General features: G+C 48.9%; 32 non-coding genes and 1 pseudogene across 32 annotated transcripts; all 33 read left to right on the forward strand.

Moving 5' to 3' along the window:
* Window positions 1–437: 437 nt before the first annotated feature.
* Window positions 438–556, forward strand: LOC148187090 (5S ribosomal RNA). Its single transcript, XR_015779304.1, has one exon. It is a non-coding gene; the product is annotated as a 5S ribosomal RNA (ribosomal RNA).
* A 471-nt stretch (window positions 557–1,027) lies between these two features.
* On the forward strand, window positions 1,028–1,146 carry LOC148187091 (5S ribosomal RNA). The gene has a single exon (XR_015779345.1). It is a non-coding gene; the product is annotated as a 5S ribosomal RNA (ribosomal RNA).
* A 467-nt stretch (window positions 1,147–1,613) lies between these two features.
* Window positions 1,614–1,732, forward strand: LOC148187092 (5S ribosomal RNA). Its single transcript, XR_015779346.1, has one exon. It is a non-coding gene; the product is annotated as a 5S ribosomal RNA (ribosomal RNA).
* Window positions 1,733–2,205: 473 nt separating this feature from the next.
* Window positions 2,206–2,323, forward strand: LOC148187093 (5S ribosomal RNA). The gene has a single exon (XR_015779294.1). It is a non-coding gene; the product is annotated as a 5S ribosomal RNA (ribosomal RNA).
* Window positions 2,324–2,793: 470 nt separating this feature from the next.
* LOC148187094 (5S ribosomal RNA) lies at window positions 2,794–2,911 on the forward strand. The gene has a single exon (XR_015779307.1). It is a non-coding gene; the product is annotated as a 5S ribosomal RNA (ribosomal RNA).
* A 467-nt stretch (window positions 2,912–3,378) lies between these two features.
* LOC148187095 (5S ribosomal RNA) lies at window positions 3,379–3,496 on the forward strand. Its single transcript, XR_015779295.1, has one exon. It is a non-coding gene; the product is annotated as a 5S ribosomal RNA (ribosomal RNA).
* Window positions 3,497–3,962: 466 nt separating this feature from the next.
* LOC148187096 (5S ribosomal RNA) lies at window positions 3,963–4,080 on the forward strand. Its single transcript, XR_015779297.1, has one exon. It is a non-coding gene; the product is annotated as a 5S ribosomal RNA (ribosomal RNA).
* Window positions 4,081–4,550: 470 nt separating this feature from the next.
* LOC148187097 (5S ribosomal RNA) lies at window positions 4,551–4,668 on the forward strand. Its single transcript, XR_015779298.1, has one exon. It is a non-coding gene; the product is annotated as a 5S ribosomal RNA (ribosomal RNA).
* Window positions 4,669–5,134: 466 nt separating this feature from the next.
* LOC148187098 (5S ribosomal RNA) lies at window positions 5,135–5,253 on the forward strand. Its single transcript, XR_015779332.1, has one exon. It is a non-coding gene; the product is annotated as a 5S ribosomal RNA (ribosomal RNA).
* Window positions 5,254–5,718: 465 nt separating this feature from the next.
* On the forward strand, window positions 5,719–5,837 carry LOC148187099 (5S ribosomal RNA). Its single transcript, XR_015779347.1, has one exon. It is a non-coding gene; the product is annotated as a 5S ribosomal RNA (ribosomal RNA).
* Window positions 5,838–6,307: 470 nt separating this feature from the next.
* LOC148187100 (5S ribosomal RNA) lies at window positions 6,308–6,425 on the forward strand. The gene has a single exon (XR_015779309.1). It is a non-coding gene; the product is annotated as a 5S ribosomal RNA (ribosomal RNA).
* A 454-nt stretch (window positions 6,426–6,879) lies between these two features.
* Window positions 6,880–6,998, forward strand: LOC148187101 (5S ribosomal RNA). Its single transcript, XR_015779348.1, has one exon. It is a non-coding gene; the product is annotated as a 5S ribosomal RNA (ribosomal RNA).
* A 470-nt stretch (window positions 6,999–7,468) lies between these two features.
* On the forward strand, window positions 7,469–7,586 carry LOC148187102 (5S ribosomal RNA). Its single transcript, XR_015779315.1, has one exon. It is a non-coding gene; the product is annotated as a 5S ribosomal RNA (ribosomal RNA).
* A 466-nt stretch (window positions 7,587–8,052) lies between these two features.
* LOC148187103 (5S ribosomal RNA) lies at window positions 8,053–8,170 on the forward strand. The gene has a single exon (XR_015779306.1). It is a non-coding gene; the product is annotated as a 5S ribosomal RNA (ribosomal RNA).
* Window positions 8,171–8,638: 468 nt separating this feature from the next.
* On the forward strand, window positions 8,639–8,756 carry LOC148187104 (5S ribosomal RNA; annotated as a pseudogene).
* A 467-nt stretch (window positions 8,757–9,223) lies between these two features.
* LOC148187105 (5S ribosomal RNA) lies at window positions 9,224–9,342 on the forward strand. The gene has a single exon (XR_015779349.1). It is a non-coding gene; the product is annotated as a 5S ribosomal RNA (ribosomal RNA).
* Window positions 9,343–9,803: 461 nt separating this feature from the next.
* Window positions 9,804–9,922, forward strand: LOC148187106 (5S ribosomal RNA). The gene has a single exon (XR_015779351.1). It is a non-coding gene; the product is annotated as a 5S ribosomal RNA (ribosomal RNA).
* A 471-nt stretch (window positions 9,923–10,393) lies between these two features.
* LOC148187107 (5S ribosomal RNA) lies at window positions 10,394–10,512 on the forward strand. Its single transcript, XR_015779352.1, has one exon. It is a non-coding gene; the product is annotated as a 5S ribosomal RNA (ribosomal RNA).
* Window positions 10,513–10,972: 460 nt separating this feature from the next.
* On the forward strand, window positions 10,973–11,091 carry LOC148187108 (5S ribosomal RNA). The gene has a single exon (XR_015779353.1). It is a non-coding gene; the product is annotated as a 5S ribosomal RNA (ribosomal RNA).
* A 470-nt stretch (window positions 11,092–11,561) lies between these two features.
* LOC148187109 (5S ribosomal RNA) lies at window positions 11,562–11,680 on the forward strand. The gene has a single exon (XR_015779354.1). It is a non-coding gene; the product is annotated as a 5S ribosomal RNA (ribosomal RNA).
* Window positions 11,681–12,147: 467 nt separating this feature from the next.
* On the forward strand, window positions 12,148–12,266 carry LOC148187110 (5S ribosomal RNA). Its single transcript, XR_015779355.1, has one exon. It is a non-coding gene; the product is annotated as a 5S ribosomal RNA (ribosomal RNA).
* A 470-nt stretch (window positions 12,267–12,736) lies between these two features.
* Window positions 12,737–12,855, forward strand: LOC148187111 (5S ribosomal RNA). Its single transcript, XR_015779356.1, has one exon. It is a non-coding gene; the product is annotated as a 5S ribosomal RNA (ribosomal RNA).
* A 463-nt stretch (window positions 12,856–13,318) lies between these two features.
* On the forward strand, window positions 13,319–13,437 carry LOC148187112 (5S ribosomal RNA). Its single transcript, XR_015779357.1, has one exon. It is a non-coding gene; the product is annotated as a 5S ribosomal RNA (ribosomal RNA).
* Window positions 13,438–13,907: 470 nt separating this feature from the next.
* Window positions 13,908–14,026, forward strand: LOC148187113 (5S ribosomal RNA). Its single transcript, XR_015779358.1, has one exon. It is a non-coding gene; the product is annotated as a 5S ribosomal RNA (ribosomal RNA).
* Window positions 14,027–14,492: 466 nt separating this feature from the next.
* Window positions 14,493–14,611, forward strand: LOC148187114 (5S ribosomal RNA). Its single transcript, XR_015779359.1, has one exon. It is a non-coding gene; the product is annotated as a 5S ribosomal RNA (ribosomal RNA).
* Window positions 14,612–15,080: 469 nt separating this feature from the next.
* On the forward strand, window positions 15,081–15,199 carry LOC148187115 (5S ribosomal RNA). Its single transcript, XR_015779288.1, has one exon. It is a non-coding gene; the product is annotated as a 5S ribosomal RNA (ribosomal RNA).
* A 464-nt stretch (window positions 15,200–15,663) lies between these two features.
* LOC148187116 (5S ribosomal RNA) lies at window positions 15,664–15,782 on the forward strand. The gene has a single exon (XR_015779360.1). It is a non-coding gene; the product is annotated as a 5S ribosomal RNA (ribosomal RNA).
* Window positions 15,783–16,249: 467 nt separating this feature from the next.
* LOC148187117 (5S ribosomal RNA) lies at window positions 16,250–16,368 on the forward strand. Its single transcript, XR_015779361.1, has one exon. It is a non-coding gene; the product is annotated as a 5S ribosomal RNA (ribosomal RNA).
* A 455-nt stretch (window positions 16,369–16,823) lies between these two features.
* On the forward strand, window positions 16,824–16,942 carry LOC148187118 (5S ribosomal RNA). Its single transcript, XR_015779362.1, has one exon. It is a non-coding gene; the product is annotated as a 5S ribosomal RNA (ribosomal RNA).
* Window positions 16,943–17,397: 455 nt separating this feature from the next.
* On the forward strand, window positions 17,398–17,516 carry LOC148187119 (5S ribosomal RNA). The gene has a single exon (XR_015779363.1). It is a non-coding gene; the product is annotated as a 5S ribosomal RNA (ribosomal RNA).
* Window positions 17,517–17,980: 464 nt separating this feature from the next.
* LOC148187120 (5S ribosomal RNA) lies at window positions 17,981–18,099 on the forward strand. Its single transcript, XR_015779364.1, has one exon. It is a non-coding gene; the product is annotated as a 5S ribosomal RNA (ribosomal RNA).
* A 455-nt stretch (window positions 18,100–18,554) lies between these two features.
* LOC148187121 (5S ribosomal RNA) lies at window positions 18,555–18,673 on the forward strand. Its single transcript, XR_015779365.1, has one exon. It is a non-coding gene; the product is annotated as a 5S ribosomal RNA (ribosomal RNA).
* Window positions 18,674–19,145: 472 nt separating this feature from the next.
* On the forward strand, window positions 19,146–19,264 carry LOC148187122 (5S ribosomal RNA). Its single transcript, XR_015779258.1, has one exon. It is a non-coding gene; the product is annotated as a 5S ribosomal RNA (ribosomal RNA).
* Window positions 19,265–19,531: the final 267 nt, after the last annotated feature.

The raw sequence follows: 19,531 nt of genomic DNA on the forward strand, positions 1-19,531 counted from the left end.
GCTGCTGCCGCTTTCCCAGTGGACACAGAACAGAAAAAAAACAACAAAAAAAAAAAAACAATGTGACGAGTAGGCCACAGAATGACCACCAACAAAATCAATGGGTCAGCGTACGCCGATTCACAGTGGAAAATTCAAAACTTTTAAAAGTAAACTACAGGAATGAAATCAGCTTCAGCTTTGGGACCTCAGACCAGGGCAGACTCCTGCCGCGTAGTTTGGCCGCAAGGCACTGGACACGCTTAAATGCTTAAAACAAGCCTTATCGCGCTACACTGGCAGCGTGGCGTGCGTCTGTTGGGTTTAGCCTCACAGTGCTATTCTCTAGTATTTGCTTACACTTCCAAACAAACATGACAAACTTTGGCCACAGAGCTCACAATTTGGAAGTCGGATGTCCCGTCCATCAGTAAATAGCTTGTATGTCACTCATTCAGTCGCACGGCCATACCACCCTGAACACGCCCGATCTCGTCCGATCTCGGAAGCTAAGCAGGGTCGGGCCAGGTCAGTACTTGGATGGGAGACCGCCTGGGAATACCTGGTGCTGTAAGCTTTTTAGTTCTGGCTTTTCACCGGCAGAGGGTGCTGCTGCCGCTTTCCCAGTGGACACAGAACAGGTAAAAAACAACAAAAAAAAAAACAAATTTGACGAGAAGGCCGCAGAATGACCACCAAAAAAATAAATGGACAAGCGAAGCCCGATTCACAGTGGAAAATTCAAAACTTTTAAAAGTAAACTACAGGAATGAAATCAGCTTCAGCTTTGGGACCTCAGACCAGGGCAGACTCCTGCCGCGTAGTTTGGCCGCAAGGCACTGGACACGTTTAAATGCTTAAAACAAGCCTTATCGCGCTACACTGGCAGCGTGACGCGTGCGTCTGTTGGGTTTAGCCTCACAGTGCTATTCTCTAGTATTTGCTTACACTTCCAAACAAACATGACAAACTTTGGCCACAGAGCTCACAATTTGGAAGTCGGTTGTCCCGTCCATCTGTAAATAGCTTGTGTGTCACTCATTCTGTCGCTTACGGCCATACCACCCTGAACACGCCCGATCTCGTCCGATCTCGGAAGCTAAGCAGGGTCGGGCCAGGTCAGTACTTGGATGGGAGACCGCCTGGGAATACCTGGTGCTGTAAGCTTTTTAGTTCTGGCTTTTCACCGGCAGAGGGTGCTGCTGCCGCTTTCCCAGCGGACACAGAACAGATAAAAAACAACAAAAACAAAACAATGCGACGAGTAGGCCACAGAATGACCACCAACAAAATCAATGGGTCAGCGTACGCCGATTCACAGTGGAAAATTCAAAACTTTTAAAAGTAAACTACAGGAATGAAATCAGCTTCAGCTTTGGGACCTCAGACCAGGGCAGACTCCTGCCGCGTAGTTTGGCCGCAAGGCACTGGACACGTTTAAATGCTTAAAACAAGCCTTATCGCGCTACACTGGCAGCGTGGCGTGCGTCTGTTGGGTTTAGCCTCACAGTGCTATTCTCTAGTATTTGCTTACACTTCCAAACAAACATGACAAACTTTGGCCACAGAGCTCACAATTTGGAAGTCGGTTGTCCCGTCCATCTGTAAATAGCTTGTGTGTCACTCATTCTGTCGCTTACGGCCATACCACCCTGAACACGCCCGATCTCGTCCGATCTCGGAAGCTAAGCAGGGTCGGGCCAGGTCAGTACTTGGATGGGAGACCGCCTGGGAATACCTGGTGCTGTAAGCTTTTTAGTTCTGGCTTTTCACCGGCAGAGGGTGCTGCTGCCGCTTTCCCAGCGGACACAGAACAGATAAAAAAAACAACAAAAAAAAAAACCCAATGTGACGAGTAGGCCGCAGAATGACCACCAACAAAATCAATGGGTCAGCGTACGCCGATTCACAGTGGAAAATTCAAAACTTTTAAAAGTAAACTACAGGAATGAAATCAGCTTCAGCTTTGGGACCTCAGACCAGGGCAGACTCCTGCCGCGTAGTTTGGCCGCAAGGCACTGGACACGTTTAAATGCTTAAAACAAGCCTTATCGCGCTACACTGGCAGCGTGACGCAGCGCCTGTTGGGTTTAGCTTCACAGTGCTATTCTCTAGTATTTGCTTACACTTCCAAACAAACATGACAAACTTTGGCCACAGAGCTCACAATTTGGAAGTCGGTTGTCCCGTCCATCTGTAAATAGCTTGTGTGTCACTCATTCTGTCGCTACGGCCATACCACCCTGAACACGCCCGATCTCGTCCGATCTCGGAAGCTAAGCAGGGTCGGGCCAGGTCAGTACTTGGATGGGAGACCGCCTGGGAATACCTGGTGCTGTAAGCTTTTTAGTTCTGGCTTTTCACCGGCAGAGGGTGCTGCTGCCGCTTTCCCAGCGGACACAAAACAGATAAAAAAAACAACAAAAAAAAAAACCCAATGTGACGAGTAGGCCGCAGAATGACCACCAACAAAATCAATGGGTCAGCGTACGCCGATTCACAGCGGAAAATTCAAAACTTTTAAAAGTAAACTACAGGAATGAAATCAGCTTCAGCTTTGGGACCTCAGACCAGGGCAGACTCCTGCCGCGTAGTTTGGCCGCAAGGCACTGGACACGCTTAAATGCTTAAAACAAGCCTTATCGCTACACTGGCAGCGTGACGTGCGTCTGTTGGGTTTAGCCTCACAGTGCTATTCTCTAGTATTTGCTTACACTTCCAAACAAACATGACAAACTTTGGCCACAGAGCTCACAATTTGGAAGTCGCTTGTCCCGTCCATCTGTAAATAGCTTGTGTGTCACTCGTTCTGTCGCTACGGCCATACCACCCTGAACACGCCCGATCGCGTCCGATCTCGGAAGCTAAGCAGGGTCGGGCCAGGTCAGTACTTGGATGGGAGACCGCCTGGGAATACCTGGTGCTGTAAGCTTTTTAGTTCTGGCTTTTCACCGGCAGAGGGTGCTGCTGCCGCTTTCCCAGTGGACACAGAACAGATAAACAACAACAAAAAAAAACCAACGTGACGAGTAGGCCGCAGAATGACCACCAACAAAATCAATGGGTCAGCGTACGCCGATTCACAGTGGAAAATTCAAAACTTTTAAAAGTAAACTACAGGAATGAAATCAGCTTCAGCTTTGGGACCTCAGACCAGGGCAGACTCCTGCCGCGTAGTTTGGCCGCAAGGCACTGGACACGTTTAAATGCTTAAAACAAGCCTTATCGCGCTACACTGGCAGCGTGACGTGCGCCTGTTGGGTTTAGCCTCACAGTGCTATTCTCTAGTATTTGCTTACACTTCCAAACAAACATGACAAACTTTGGCCACAGAGCTCACGATTTGGAAGTCGGTTGTCCCGTCCATCTGTAAATAGCTTGTGTGTCACTCATTCTGTCGCTACGGCCATACCACCCTGAACACGCCCGATCTCGTCCGATCTCGGAAGCTAAGCAGGGTCGGGCCAGGTCAGTACTTGGATGGGAGACCGCCTGGGAATACCTGGTGCTGTAAGCTTTTTAGTTCTGGCTTTTCACCGGCAGAGGGTGCTGCTGCCGCTTTCCCAGTGGACACAGAACAGATAAAAAAAAAAACAAAAAAAAACAATGTGACGAGTAGGCCGCAGAATGACCACCAACAAAATCAATGGGTCAGCGTACGCCGATTCACAGTGGAAAATTCAAAACTTTTAAAAGTAAACTACAGGAATGAAATCAGCTTCAGCTTCGGGACCTCAGACCAGGGCAGACTCCTGCCGCGTAGTTTGGCCGCAAGGCACTGGACACGTTTAAATGCTTAAAACAAGCCTTATCGCGCTACACTGGCAGCGTGACGCGCCTGTTGGGTTTAGCCTCACAGTGCTATTCTCTAGTATTTGCTTACACTTCCAAACAAACATGACAAACTTTGGCCACAGAGCTCACAATTTGGAAGTCGGTTGTCCCGTCCATCTGAAAATAGCTTGTGTGTCACTCATTCTGTCGCTACGGCCATACCACCCTGAACACGCCCGATCTCGTCCGATCTCGGAAGCTAAGCAGGGTCGGGCCAGGTCAGTACTTGGATGGGAGACCGCCTGGGAATACCTGGTGCTGTAAGCTTTTTAGTTCTGGCTTTTCACCGGCAGAGGGTGCTGCTGCCGCTTTCCCAGTGGACACAGAAAAGAGAAAAAAAACAACAAAAAAAAAAAAAGAATGTGACGAGTAGGCCGCAGAATGACCACCAACAAAATCAATGGGTCAGCGTACGCCGATTCACAGTGGAAAATTCAAAACTTTTAAAAGTAAACTACAGGAATGAAATCAGCTTCAGCTTTGGGACCTCAGACCAGGGCAGACTCCTGCCGCGTAGTTTGGCCGCAAGGCACTGGACACGCTTAAATGCTTAAAACAAGCCTTATCGCTACACTGGCAGCGTGACGCGCGTCTTTTGGGGTTAGCCTCACAGTGGTATTCTCTTGTTTTTTCTTTCACTTCCAAACAAACATGAAAAAATTTGGGCCCAGAGCTCACAATTTGGAAGTCGGTTGTCCCGTCCATCCGTAAATAGCTTGTGTGTCACTCATTCTGTCGCTACGGCCATACCACCCTGAACACGCCCGATCTCGTCCGATCTCGGAAGCTAAGCAGGGTCGGGCCAGGTCAGTACTTGGATGGGAGACCGCCTGGGAATACCTGGTGCTGTAAGCTTTTTAGTTCTGGCTTTTCACCGGCAGAGGGTGCTGCTGCCGCTTTCCCAGTGGACACAGAACAGATAAAAAAACAACAAAAAAAAAAAACAAAGTGACGAGAAGGCCACAGAATGACCACCAACAAAAACAATGGGTCAGCGACGCCGATTCACAGTGGAAAATTCAAAACTTTAAAAGTAAACAACAGGACTGACATCAGCTTCAGCTTTGGGACCTCAGACCATGGCATACTCCGGCCGCGTAGTTTGGCCGCAAGGCACTGGACACGTTTAAACGCTTAACACAACCCATAGCGCTACACTGGCAGCGTGACGTGCGTCTGTTGGGTTTAGCCTCACAGTGCTATTCTCTAGTATTTGCTTACACTTCCAAACAAACATGACAAACTTTGGCCACAGAGCTCACAATTTGGAAGTCGGTTGTCCCGTCCATCTGTAAATAGCTTGTGTGTCACTCATTCTGTCGCTTACGGCCATACCACCCTGAACACGCCCGATCTCATCCGATCTCGGAAGCTAAGCAGGGTCGGGCCAGGTCAGTACTTGGATGGGAGACCGCCTGGGAATACCTGGTGCTGTAAGCTTTTTAGTTCTGGCTTTTCACCGGCAGAGGGTGCTGCTGCCGCTTTCCCAGTGGACACAGAACAGATAAAAAAACAACAAAAAAAAAAACAATGTGACGAGTAGGCCGCAGAATGACCACCAACAAAATCAATGGGTCAGCGTACGCCGATTCACAGTGGAAAATTCAAAACTTTTAAAAGTAAACTACAGGAATGAAATCAGCTTCAGCTTTGGGACCTCAGACCAGGGCAGACTCCTGCCGCGTAGTTTGGCCGCAAGGCACTGCACACGCTTAAATGCTTAAAACAAGCCTTATCGCTACACTGGCAGCGTGACGCGCCTGTTGGGTTTAGCCTCACAGTGCTATTTTCTAGTATTTGCTTACACTTCCAAACAAACATGACAAACTTTGGCCACAGAGCTCACAATTTGGAAGTCGGTTGTCCCGTCCATCTGTAAATAGCTTGTGTGTCACTCATTCTGTCGCTTACGGCCATACCACCCTGAACACGCCCGATCTCGTCCGATCTCGGAAGCTAAGCAGGGTCGGGCCAGGTCAGTACTTGGATGGGAGACCGCCTGGGAATACCTGGTGCTGTAAGCTTTTTAGTTCTGGCTTTTCACCGGCAGAGGGTGCTGCTGCCGCTTTCCCAGTGGACACAGAACAGATAAAAAAAACAACAAAAAAAAAAACAATGTGACGAGTAGGCCGCAGAATGACCACCAACAAAATCAATGGGTCAGCGTACGCCGATTCACAGTGGAAAATTCAAAACTTTTAAAAGTAAACTACAGGAATGAAATCAGCTTCAGCTTTGGGACCTCAGACCAGGGCAGACTCCTGCCGCGTAGTTTGGCCGCAAGGCACTGGACACGCTTAAATGCTTAAAACAAGCCTTATCGCGCTACACTGGCAGCGTGGCGTGCGTCTGTTGGGGTTTGCCCCACAGTGCTATTTTCTAGTATTTGCTTACACTTCCAAACAAACAAGACAAACTTTTGGCACAGAGCCCACAATTTTGAAATCGGTTGTCCCGTCCATCTGTAAATAGCTTGTGTGTCACTCATTCTGTCGCCACGGCCATACCACCCTGAACACGCCCGATCTCGTCCGATCTCGGAAGCTAAGCAGGGTCGGGCCAGGTCAGTACTTGGATGGGAGACCGCCTGGGAATACCTGGTGCTGTAAGCTTTTTAGTTCTGGCTTTTCACCGGCAGAGGGTGCTGCTGCCGCTTTCCCAGTGGACACAGAACAGATAAAAAAAACAATGTGACGAGTAGGCCGCAGAATGACCACCAACAAAATCAATGGGTCAGCGTACGCCGATTCACAGTGGAAAATTCAAAACTTTTAAAAGTAAACTACAGGAATGAAATCAGCTTCAGCTTTGGGACCTCAGACCAGGGCAGACTCCTGCCAGAAGTTTGGCCGCAAGGCACTGGACACGCGAAATGCTTAAAACAAGCCTTATCGGCGCTACACTGGCAGCGTGGCGTGCGTCTGTTGGGTTTAGCCTCACAGTGCTATTCTCTAGTATTTGCTTACACTTCTATAAACACATGACAAACTTTGGCCACAGAGCTCACAATTTGGAAGTCGGTTGTCCCGTCCATCTGTAAATAGCTTGTGTGTCACTCGTTCTGTCGCTTACGGCCATACCACCCTGAACACGCCCGATCTCGTCCGATCTCGGAAGCTAAGCAGGGTCGGGCCAGGTCAGTACTTGGATGGGAGACCGCCTGGGAATACCTGGTGCTGTAAGCTTTTTAGTTCTGGCTTTTCACCGGCAGAGGGTGCTGCTGCCGCTTTCCCAGTGGACACAGAACAGATAAAAAAAACAACAAAAAAAAAAAAAACAATGTGACGAGTAGGCCGCAGAATGACCACCAACAAAATCAATGGGTCAGCGTACGCCGATTCACAGTGGAAAATTCAAAACTTTTAAAAGTAAACTACAAGAATGAAATCAGCTTCAGCTATGGGACCTCAGACCAGGGCAGACTCCTGAGTAGTTTGGCCGCAAGGCACTGGACACGCTTAAATGCTTAAAACAAGCCTTATCGCGCTACACTGGCAGCGTGGCGTGCGTCTGTTGGGTTTAGCCTCACAGTGCTATTCTCTATTATTTGCTTACACTTCCAAACAAACATGACAAACTTTGGCCACAGAGCTCACAATTTGGAAGTCGGTTGTCCCGTCCATCTGTAAATAGCTTGTGTGTCACTCATTCTGTCGCTACGGCCATACCACCCTGAACACGCCCGATCTCGTCCGATCGCGGAAGCTAAGCAGGGTCGGGCCAGGTCAGTACTTGGATGGGAGACCGCCTGGGAATACCTGGTGCTGTAAGCTTTTTAGTTCTGGCTTTTCACCGGCAGAGGGTGCTGCTGCCGCTTTCCCAGTGGACACAGAACAGATAAAAAAAAACAAAAAAAAAAACAATGTGACGAGTAGGCCGCAGAATGACCACCAACAAAATCAATGGGTCAGCGTACGCCGATTCACAGTGGAAAATTCAAAACTTTTAAAAGTAAACTACAGGAATGAAATCAGCTTCAGCTTTGGGACCTCAGACCAGGGCAGACTCCTGCCGCGTAGTTTGGCCGCAAGGCACTGGACACGCTTAAATGCTTAAAACAAGCCTTATCGCTACACTGGCGGCGTGACGTGCGTCTGTTGGGTTTAGCCTCACAGTGCTATTCTCTAGTATTTGCTTACACTTCCAAACAAACATGACAAACTTTGGCCACAGAGCTCACAATTTGGAAGTCGGTTGTCCCGTCCATCTGTAAATAGCTTGTGTGTCACTCATACGGTCGCTACGGCCATACCACCCTGAACACGCCCGATCTCGTCCGATCTCGGAAGCTAAGCAGGGGCGGGCCAGGTCAGTACTTGGATGGGAGACCGCCTGGGAATACCTGGTGCTGTAAGCTATTTAGTTCTGGCTTTTCACCGGCAGAGGGTGCTGCTGCCGCGTTCCCAGTGGAAACAGAACAGATAAAAAACAAAAAAAAAAAAAACAATGTGACGAGTAGGCCGCAGAATGACCACCAACAAAATCAATGGGTCAGCGTACGCCGATTCACAGTGGAAAATTCAAAACTTTTAAAAGTAAACTACAGGAATGAAATCAGCTTCAGCTTTGGGACCTCAGACCAGGGCAGACTCCTGCCGCGTAGTTTGGCCGCAAGGAACTGGACACGCTTAAATGCTTAAAACAAGCCTTATCGCGCTACACTGGCAGCGTGGCGTGCGTCTGTTGTGTTTAGCCTCACAGTGCTATTCTCTAGTATTTGCTTACACTTCCAAACAAACATGACAAACTTTGGCCACAGAGCTCACAATTTGGAAGTCGGTTGTCCCGTCCATCTGTAAATAGCTTGTGTGTCACTCGTTCGGTCGCCACGGCCATACCACCCTGAACACGCCCGATCTCGTCCGATCTCGGAGGCTAAGCAGGGTCGGGCCAGGTCAGTACTTGGATGGGAGACCGCCTGGGAATACCTGGTGCTGTAAGCTTTTTAGTTCTGGCTTTTCACCGGCAGAGGGTGCTGCTGCCGCTTTCCCAGTGGACACAGAACAGATAAAAAAAACAACAAAAAAAAAACAATGCGACGAGAAGGCCAAAGAAAGACCACCAACAAAATCAAAGGGTCAGCGTACGCCGATTCACAGTGGAAAATTCAAAACTTTAAAAGTAAACTACAGGAATGAAATCAGCTTCAGCTTTGGGACCTCAGACCAGGGCAGACTCCTGCCAGTAGTTTGGCCGCAAGGCACTGGACACGCTTAAATGCTTAAAACAAGCCTTATCGCGCTACACTGGCAGCGTGACGTGCGCCTGTTGGGTTTAGCCTCACAGTGCTATTCTCTAGTATTTGCTTACACTTCCAAACAAACATGACAAACTTTGGCCACAGAGCTCACAATTTGGAAGTCGGTTGTCCCGTCCATCTGTAAATAGCTTGTGTGTCACTCGTTCTGTCGCTTACGGCCATACCACCCTGAACACGCCCGATCTCGTCCGATCTCGGAAGCTAAGCAGGGTCGGGCCAGGTCAGTACTTGGATGGGAGACCGCCTGGGAATACCTGGTGCTGTAAGCTTTTTAGTTCTGGCTTTTCACCGGCAGAGGGTGCTGCTGCCGCTTTCCCAGTGGACACAGAACAGATAAAAAAAAACCAAAAAACAATGTGACGAGTAGGCCACAGAATGACCACCAACAAAATCAATGGGTCAGCGTACGCCGATTCACAGTGGAAAATTCAAAACTTTTAAAAGTAAACTACAGGAATGAAATCAGCTTCAGCTTTGGGACCTCAGACCAGGGCAGACTCCTGCCAGAAGTTTGGCCGCAAGGCACTGGACACGCTTAAATGCTTAAAACAAGCCTTATCGCGCTACACTGGCAGCGTGACGCGTCTGTTGGGTTTAGCCTCACAGTGCTATTCTCTAGTATTTGCTTACACTTCCAAACAAACATGACAAACTTTGGCCACAGAGCTCACAATTTGGAAGTCGGTTGTCCCGTCCATCTGTAAATAGCTTGTGTGTCACTCGTTCTGTCGCTTACGGCCATACCACCCTGAACACGCCCGATCTCGTCCGATCTCGGAAGCTAAGCAGGGTCGGGCCAGGTCAGTACTTGGATGGGAGACCGCCTGGGAATACCTGGTGCTGTAAGCTTTTTAGTTCTGGCTTTTCACCGGCAGAGGGTGCTGCTGCCGCTTTCCCAGTGGACACAGAACAGATAAAAAAAACAACAACAACAAAAAACAATGTGACGAGTAGGCCACAGAATGACCACCAACAAAATCAATGGGTCAGCGTACGCCGATTCACAGTGGAAAATTCAAAACTTTTAAAAGTAAACTACAGGAATGAAATCAGCTTCAGCTTTGGGACCTCAGACCAGGGCAGACTCCTGCCGCGTAGTTTGGCCGCAAGGCACTGGACACGCTTAAATGCTTAAAACAAGCCTTATCGCGCTACACTGGCAGCGTGACGTGCGTCTGTTGGGTTTAGCCTCACAGTGCTATTCTCTAGTATTTGCTTACACTTCCAAACAAACATGACAAACTTTGGCCACAGAGCTCACAATTTGGAAGTCGGTTGTCCCGTCCATCTGTAAATAGCTTGTGTGTCACTCGTTCTGTCGCTTACGGCCATACCACCCTGAACACGCCCGATCTCGTCCGATCTCGGAAGCTAAGCAGGGTCGGGCCAGGTCAGTACTTGGATGGGAGACCGCCTGGGAATACCTGGTGCTGTAAGCTTTTTAGTTCTGGCTTTTCACCGGCAGAGGGTGCTGCTGCCGCTTTCCCAGTGGACACAGAACAGATAAAAAACAACCAAAAAACAAAAAGACGAGTAGGCCACAGAATGACCACCAACAAAATCAATGGGTCAGCGTACGCCGATTCACAGTGGAAAATTCAAAACTTTTAAAAGTAAACTACAGGAATGAAATCAGCTTCAGCTTTGGGAACTCAGACCAGAGCAGACTCCTGCCAGAAGTTTGGCCGCAAGGCACTGGACACGCGAAATGCTTAAAACAAGCCTTATCGCTACACTGGCAGCGTGACGTGCGTCTGTTGGGTTTAGCCTCACAGTGCTATTCTCTAGTATTTGCTTACACTTCCAAACAAACATGACAAACTTTGGCCACAGAGCTCACAATTTGGAAGTCGGTTGTCCCGTCCATCTGTAAATAGCTTGTGTGTCACTCATTCTGTCGCTTACGGCCATACCACCCTGAACACGCCCGATCTCGTCCGATCTCGGAAGCTAAGCAGGGTCGGGCCAGGTCAGTACTTGGATGGGAGACCGCCTGGGAATACCTGGTGCTGTAAGCTTTTTAGTTCTGGCTTTTCACCGGCAGAGGGTGCTGCTGCCGCTTTCCCAGTGGACACAGAACAGATAAAAAAAACAAAAAAAAAAAAAAAACAATGTGACGAGTAGGCCGCAGAATGACCACCAACAAAATCAATGGGTCAGCGTACGCCGATTCACAGTGGAAAATTCAAAACTTTTAAAAGTAAACTACAGGAATGAAATCAGCTTCAGCTTTGGGACCTCAGACCAGGGCAGACTCCTGCCGCGTAGTTTGGCCGCAAGGCACTGGACACGTTTAAATGCTTAAAACAAGCCTTATCGCGCTACACTGGCAGCGTGACGCGTCTGTTGGGTTTAGCCTCACAGTGCTATTCTCTAGTATTTGCTTACACTTCCAAACAAACATGACAAACTTTGGCCACAGAGCTCACAATTTGGAAGTCGGTTGTCCCGTCCATCTGTAAATAGCTTGTGTGTCACTCATTCTGTCGCTTACGGCCATACCACCCTGAACACGCCCGATCTCGTCCGATCTCGGAAGCTAAGCAGGGTCGGGCCAGGTCAGTACTTGGATGGGAGACCGCCTGGGAATACCTGGTGCTGTAAGCTTTTTAGTTCTGGCTTTTCACCGGCAGAGGGTGCTGCTGCCGCTTTCCCAGTGGACACAGAACAGATAAAAAAAACAACAAAAAAAAAAACAATGTGACGAGTAGGCCACAGAATGACCACCAACAAAATCAATGGGTCAGCGTACGCCGATTCACAGTGGAAAATTCAAAACTTTAAAAGTAAACTACAGGAATGAAATCAGCTTCAGCTTTGGGACCTCAGACCAGGGCAGACTCCTGCCGCGTAGTTTGGCCGCAAGGCACTGGACACGCTTAAATGCTTAAAACAAGCCTTATCGCTACACTGGCAGCGTGACGTGCGTCTGTTGGGTTTAGCCTCCCAGTGCTATTCTCTAGTATTTGCTTACACTTCCAAACAAACATGACAAACTTTGGCCACAGAGCTCACAATTTGGAAGTCGGTTGTCCCGTCCATCTGTAAATAGCTTGTGTGTCACTCATTCTGTCGCTTACGGCCATACCACCCTGAACACGCCCGATCTCGTCCGATCTCGGAAGCTAAGCAGGGTCGGGCCAGGTCAGTACTTGGATGGGAGACCGCCTGGGAATACCTGGTGCTGTAAGCTTTTTAGTTCTGGCTTTTCACCGGCAGAGGGTGCTGCTGCCGCTTTCCCAGCGGACACAGAACAGATAAAAAAAACAACAAAAAAAAAAACAATGTGACGAGTAGGCCGCAGAATGACCACCAACAAAATCAATGGGTCAGCGTACGCCGATTCACAGTGGAAAATTCAAAACTTTTAAAAGTAAACTACAGGAATGAAATCAGCTTCAGCTTTGGGACCTCAGACCAGGGCAGACTCCTGCCGCGTAGTATGGCCGCAAGGCACTGGACACGCTTAAATGCTTAAAACAAGCCTTATCGCGCTACACTGGCAGCGTGGCGTGCGTCTGTTGGGTTTAGCCTCACAGTGCTATTCTCTAGTATTTGCTTACACTTCCAAACAAACATGACAAACTTTGGCCACAGAGCTCACAATTTGGAAGTCGGTTGTCCCGTCCATCTGTAAATAGCTTGTGTGTCACTCATTCTGTCGCTTACGGCCATACCACCCTGAACACGCCCGATCTCGTCCGATCTCGGAAGCTAAGCAGGGTCGGGCCAGGTCAGTACTTGGATGGGAGACCGCCTGGGAATACCTGGTGCTGTAAGCTTTTTAGTTCTGGCTTTTCACCGGCAGAGGGTGCTGCTGCCGCTTTCCCAGTGGACACAGAACAGATAAAAAAAAACAAAAAACAATGTGACGAGTAGGCCACAGAATGACCACCAACAAAATCAATGGGTCAGCGTACGCCGATTCACAGCGGAAAATTCAAAACTTTTAAAAGTAAACTACAGGAATGAAATCAGCTTCAGCTTTGGGACCTCAGACCAGGGCAGACTCCTGCCGCGTAGTTTGGCCGCAAGGCACTGGACACGCTTAAATGCTTAAAACAAGCCTTATCGCGCTACACTGGCAGCGTGGCGTGCGTCTGTTGGGTTTAGCCCCACAATGCTATTCTCTAATATTTGCTTACACTTCCAAACAAACATGACAAACTTTGGCCACAGAGCTCACAATTTGGAAGTCGGTTGTCCCGTCCATCTGTAAATAGCTTGTGTGTCACTCGTTCTGTCGCTTACGGCCATACCACCCTGAACACGCCCGATCTCGTCCGATCTCGGAAGCTAAGCAGGGTCGGGCCAGGTCAGTACTTGGATGGGAGACCGCCTGGGAATACCTGGTGCTGTAAGCTTTTTAGTTCTGGCTTTTCACCGGCAGAGGGTGCTGCTGCCGCTTTCCCAGTGGACACAGAACAGAAAAAAAAAACAACAAAAAAAAAAAACAATGTGACGAGTAGGCCACAGAATGACCACCAACAAAATCAATGGGTCAGCGTACGCCGATTCACAGTGGAAAATTCAAAACTTTTAAAAGTAAACTACAGGAATGAAATCAGCTTCAGCTTTGGGACCTCAGACCAGGGCAGACTCCTGCCAGAAGTTTGGCCGCAAGGCACTGGACACGCTTAAATGCTTAAAACAAGCCTTATCGCGCTACACTGGCAGCGTGACGTGCCACTGTCGGGTTCAGCCTCACAGTGCTATTCTCTAGTATTTGCTTACACTTCCAAACAAACATGACAAACTTTGGCCACAGAGCTCACAATTTGGAAGTCGGTTGTCCCGTCCATCTGTAAATAGCTTGTGTGTCACTCGTTCTGTCGCTTACGGCCATACCACCCTGAACACGCCCGATCTCGTCCGATCTCGGAAGCTAAGCAGGGTCGGGCCAGGTCAGTACTTGGATGGGAGACCGCCTGGGAATACCTGGTGCTGTAAGCTTTTTAGTTCTGGCTTTTCACCGGCAGAGGGTGCTGCTGCCGCTTTCCCAGTGGACACAGAACAGATAAAACAACAACAAAAAAAAAACAATGTGACGAGTAGGCCGCAGAATGACCACCAACAAAATCAATGGGTCAGCGTACGCCGATTCACAGTGGAAAATTCAAAACTTTTAAAAGTAAACTACAGGAATGAAATCAGCTTCAGCTTTGGGACCTCAGACCAGGGCAGACTCCTGCCGCGTAGTATGGCCGCAAGGCACTGGACACGCTTAAATGCTTAAAACAAGCCTTATCGCTACACTGGCAGCGTGACGTGCGTCTGTTGGGTTTAGCCTAACAGTGCTATTCTCTAGTATTTGCTTACACTTCCAAACAAACATGACAAACTTTGGCCACAGAGCTCACAATTTGGAAGTCGGTTGTCCCGTCCATCTGTAAATAGCTTGTGTGTCACTCATTCTGTCGCTTACGGCCATACCACCCTGAACACGCCCGATCTCGTCCGATCTCGGAAGCTAAGCAGGGTCGGGCCAGGTCAGTACTTGGATGGGAGACCGCCTGGGAATACCTGGTGCTGTAAGCTTTTTAGTTCTGGCTTTTCACCGGCAGAGGGTGCTGCTGCCGCTTTCCCAGTGGACACAGAAAAGATAAAAAAAAACAACAAAAAAAAACAATGTGACGTGTAGGCCACAGAATGACCACCAACAAAATCAATGGGTCAGCGTACGCCGATTCACAGTGGAAAATTCAAAACTTTTAAAAGTAAACTACAGGAATGAAATCAGCTTCAGCTTTGGGACCTCAGACCAGGGCAGACTCCTGCCGCGTAGTTTGGCCGCAAGGCACTGGACACGTTTAAATGCTTAAAACAAGCCTTATCGCGCTACACTGGCAGCGTGGCGTGCGTCTGTTGGGTTTAGCCTCACAGTGCTATTCTCTAGTATTTGCTTACACTTCCAAACAAACATGACAAACTTTGGCCACAGAGCTCACAATTTGGAAGTCGGTTGTCCCGTCCATCTGTAAATAGCTTGTGTGTCACTCGTTCAGTCGCTTACGGCCATACCACCCTGAACACGCCCGATCTCGTCCGATCTCGGAAGCTAAGCAGGGTCGGGCCAGGTCAGTACTTGGATGGGAGACCGCCTGGGAATACCTGGTGCTGCAAGCTTTTTAGTTCTGGCTTTTCAGCGGCAGACGGTGCTGCTGCCGCTATCCCAGTGAACACAGAACAGATAAAAAACAAAAAAAAAAAACCAATGTGACGAGTAGGCCGCAGAATGACCACCAACAAAATCAATGGGTCAGCGTACGCCGGTTCCCAATGGGAAATTCAAAAACTTTTAAAGTAAACTACAGGAATGAAATCAGCTTCAGCTTTGGGACCTCAGCCCAGGGCAGACTCCTGCCAGTAGTTTGGCCGCAAGGCACTGGACACGCTTAAATGCTTAAAACAAGCCTTATCGCTACACTGGCAGCGTGACGATCGTCTGTTGGGTTTAGCCTCACAGGGCTATTCTCTAGTATTTGCTTACACTTCCAAACAAACATGACAAACTTTGGCCACAGAGCTCACAATTTGGAAGTCGGTTGTCCCGTCCATCTGTAAATAGCTTGTGTGTCACTCGTTCTGTCGCTTACGGCCATACCACCCTGAACACGCCCGATCTCGTCCGATCTCGGAAGCTAAGCAGGGTCGGGCCAGGTCAGTACTTGGATGGGAGACCGCCTGGGAATACCTGGTGCTGTAAGCTTTTTAGTTCTGGCTTTTCACCGGCAGAGGGTGCTGCTGCCGCTTTCCCAGTGGACACAGAACAGATAAAAAAAAACAAAAAAAAAACAATGCGACGAGAAGGCCACAAAATAACCACCAACAAAATCAATGGGTCAGCGTCGCCCGATTCACAGTGGAAAATTCAAAACTTTTAAAAGTAAACTACAGGAATGAAATCAGCTTCAGCTTTGGGACCTCAGACCAGGGCAGACTCCTGCCGCGTAGTTTGGCCGCAAGGCACTGGACACGTTTAAATGCTTAAAACAAGCCTTATCGCGCTACACTGGCAGCGTGACGTGCGTCTGTTGGGTTTAGCCTCACAGTGCTATTCTCTAGTATTTGCTTACACTTCCAAACAAACATGACAAACTTTGGCCACAGAGCTCACAATTTGGAAGTCGGTTGTCCCGTCCATCTGTAAATAGCTTGTGTGTCACTCGTTCTGTCGCTTACGGCCATACCACCCTGAACACGCCCGATCTCGTCCGATCTCGGAAGCTAAGCAGGGTCGGGCCAGGTCAGTACTTGGATGGGAGACCGCCTGGGAATACCTGGTGCTGTAAGCTTTTAGTTCTGGCTTTTCACCGGCAGAGGGTGCTGCTGCCGCTTTCCCAGTGGACACAGAACAGATAAAAACAAACAATGTGACGAGTAGGCCACAGAATGACCACCAACAAAATCAATGGGTCAGCGTACGCCGATTCACAGTGGAAAATTCAAAACTTTTAAAAGTAAACTACAGGAATGAAATCAGCTTCAGCTTTGGGACCTCAGACCAGGGCAGACTCCTGCCGCGTAGTTTGGCCGCAAGGCACTGGACACGTTTAAATGCTTAAAACAAGCCTTATCGCGCTACACTGGCAGCGTGACGTGCGTCTGTTGGGTTTAGCCTCACAGTGCTATTCTCTAGTATTTGCTTACACTTCCAAACAAACATGACAAACTTTGGCCACAGAGCTCACAATTTGGAAGTCGGTTGTCCCGTCCATCTGTAAATAGCTTGTGTGTCACTCGTTCTGTCGCTTACGGCCATACCACCCTGAACACGCCCGATCTCGTCCGATCTCGGAAGCTAAGCAGGGTCGGGCCAGGTCAGTACTTGGATGGGAGACCGCCTGGGAATACCTGGTGCTGTAAGCTTTTTAGTTCTGGCTTTTCACCGGCAGAGGTGCTGCTGCCGCTTTCCCAGTGGACACAGAACAGATAAAAACAAACAATGTGACGAGTAGGCCGCAGAATGACCACCAACAAAATCAATGGGTCAGCGTACGCCGATTCACAGTGGAAAATTCAAAACTTTTAAAAGTAAACTACAGGAATGAAATCAGCTTCAGCTTTGGGACCTCAGACCAGGGCAGACTCCTGCCGCGTAGTTTGGCCGCAAGGCACTGGACACGTTTAAATGCTTAAAACAAGCCTTATCGCGCTACACTGGCAGCGTGGCGTGCTTCTGTTGGGTTTAGCCTCACAGTGCTATTCTCTAGTATTTGCTTACACTTCCAAACAAACATGACAAACTTTGGCCACAGAGCTCACAATTTGGAAGTCGGTTGTCCCGTCCATCTGTAAATAGCTTGTGTGTCACTCATTCTGTCGCTTACGGCCATACCACCCTGAACACGCCCGATCTCGTCCGATCTCGGAAGCTAAGCAGGGTCGGGCCAGGTCAGTACTTGGATGGGAGACCGCCTGGGAATACCTGGTGCTGTAAGCTTTTTAGTTCTGGCTTTTCACCGGCAGAGGGTGCTGCTGCCGCTTTCCCAGTGGACACAGAACAGATAAAAAACAACAAAAAAAAAACAATGTGACGAGTAGGCCGCAGAATGACCACCAACAAAATCAATGGGTCAGCGTCGCCCGATTCACAGTGGAAAATTCAAAACTTTTAAAAGTAAACTACAGGAATGAAATCAGCTTCAGCTTTGGGACCTCAGACCAGGGCAGACTCCTGCCGCGTAGTTTGGCCGCAAGGCACTGGACACGTTTAAATGCTTAAAACAAGCCTTATCGCTACACTGGCAGCGTGACGGCGTCTGTTGGGTTTAGCCTCACAGTGCTATTCTCTAGTATTTGCTTACACTTCCAAACAAACATGACAAACTTTGGCCACAGAGCTCACAATTTGGAAGTCGGTTGTCCCGTCCATCTGTAAATAGCTTGTGTGTCACTCATTCTGTCGCTTACGGCCATACCACCCTGAACACGCCCGATCTCGTCCGATCTCGGAAGCTAAGCAGGGTCGGGCCAGGTCAGTACTTGGATGGGAGACCGCCTGGGAATACCTGGTGCTGTAAGCTTTTTAGTTCTGGCTTTTCACCGGCAGAGGGTGCTGCTGCCGCTTTCCCAGTGGACACAGAACAGATAAAAACAAACAATGTGACGAGTAGGCCGCAGAATGACCACCAACAAAATCAATGGGTCAGCGTACGCCGATTCACAGTGGAAAATTAAAAACTTTAAAAGTAAACTACAGGAATGAAATCAGCTTCAGCTTTGGGACCTCAGACCAGGGCAGACTCCTGCCGCGTAGTTTGGCCGCAAGGCACTGGACACGTTTAAATGCTTAAAACAAGCCTTATCGCGCTACACTGGCAGCGTGACGGTCGTCTGTTGGGTTTAGCCTCACAGTGCTATTCTCTAGTATTTGCTTACACTTCCAAACAAACATGACAAACTTTGGCCACAGAGCTCACAATTTGGAAGTCGGTTGTCCCGTCCATCTGTAAATAGCTTGTGTGTCACTCGTTCGGTCGCTTACGGCCATACCACCCTGAACACGCCCGATCTCGTCCGATCTCGGAAGCTAAGCAGGGTCGGGCCAGGTCAGTACTTGGATGGGAGACCGCCTGGGAATACCTGGTGCTGTAAGCTTTTTAGTTCTGGCTTTTCACCGGCAGAGGGTGCTGCTGCCGCTTTCCCAGTGGACACAGAACAGATAAAAAAAACAACAAAAAAAAAAAAACAATGTGACGAGTAGGCCACAGAATGACCACCAACAAAATCAATGGGTCAGCGTACGCCGATTCACAGTGGAAAATTCAAAACTTTTAAAAGTAAACTACAGGAATGAAATCAGCTTCAGCTTTGGGACCTCAGACCAGGGCAGACTCCTGCCGCGTAGTTTGGCCGCAAGGCACTGGACACGTTTAAATGCTTAAAACAAGCCTTATCGCGCTACACTGGCAGCGTGGCGTGCGTCTGTTGGGTTTAGCCTCACAGTGCTATTCTCTAGTATTTGCTTACACTTCCAAACAAACATGACAAACTTTGGCCACAGAGCTCACAATTTGGAAGTCGGTTGTCCCGTCCATCTGTAAATAGCTTGTGTGTCACTCATTCTGTCGCTTACGGCCATACCACCCTGAACACGCCCGATCTCGTCCGATCTCGGAAGCTAAGCAGGGTCGGGCCAGGTCAGTACTTGGATGGGAGACCGCCTGGGAATACCTGGTGCTGTAAGCTTTTTAGTTCTGGCTTTTCACCGGCAGAGGGTGCTGCTGCCGCTTTCCCATTGGACACAGAACAGATAAAACAACAAAAAAAAAAAAACAATGTGACGAGTAGGCCACAGAATGACCACCAACAAAATCAATGGGTCAGCGTACGCCGATTCACAGTGGAAAATTCAAAACTTTTAAAAGTAAACTACAGGAATGAAATCAGCTTCAGCTTTGGGACCTCAGACCAGGGCAGACTCCTGCCGCGTAGTTTGGCCGCAAGGCACTGGAC

Source organism: Plectropomus leopardus, chromosome 16 (assembly GCF_026936395.1).
Source record: "Plectropomus leopardus strain MGB_pleo_1.0 chromosome 16, ASM2693639v1, whole genome shotgun sequence".
Classification (NCBI taxonomy): domain Eukaryota; kingdom Metazoa; phylum Chordata; class Actinopteri; order Perciformes; family Serranidae; genus Plectropomus; species Plectropomus leopardus.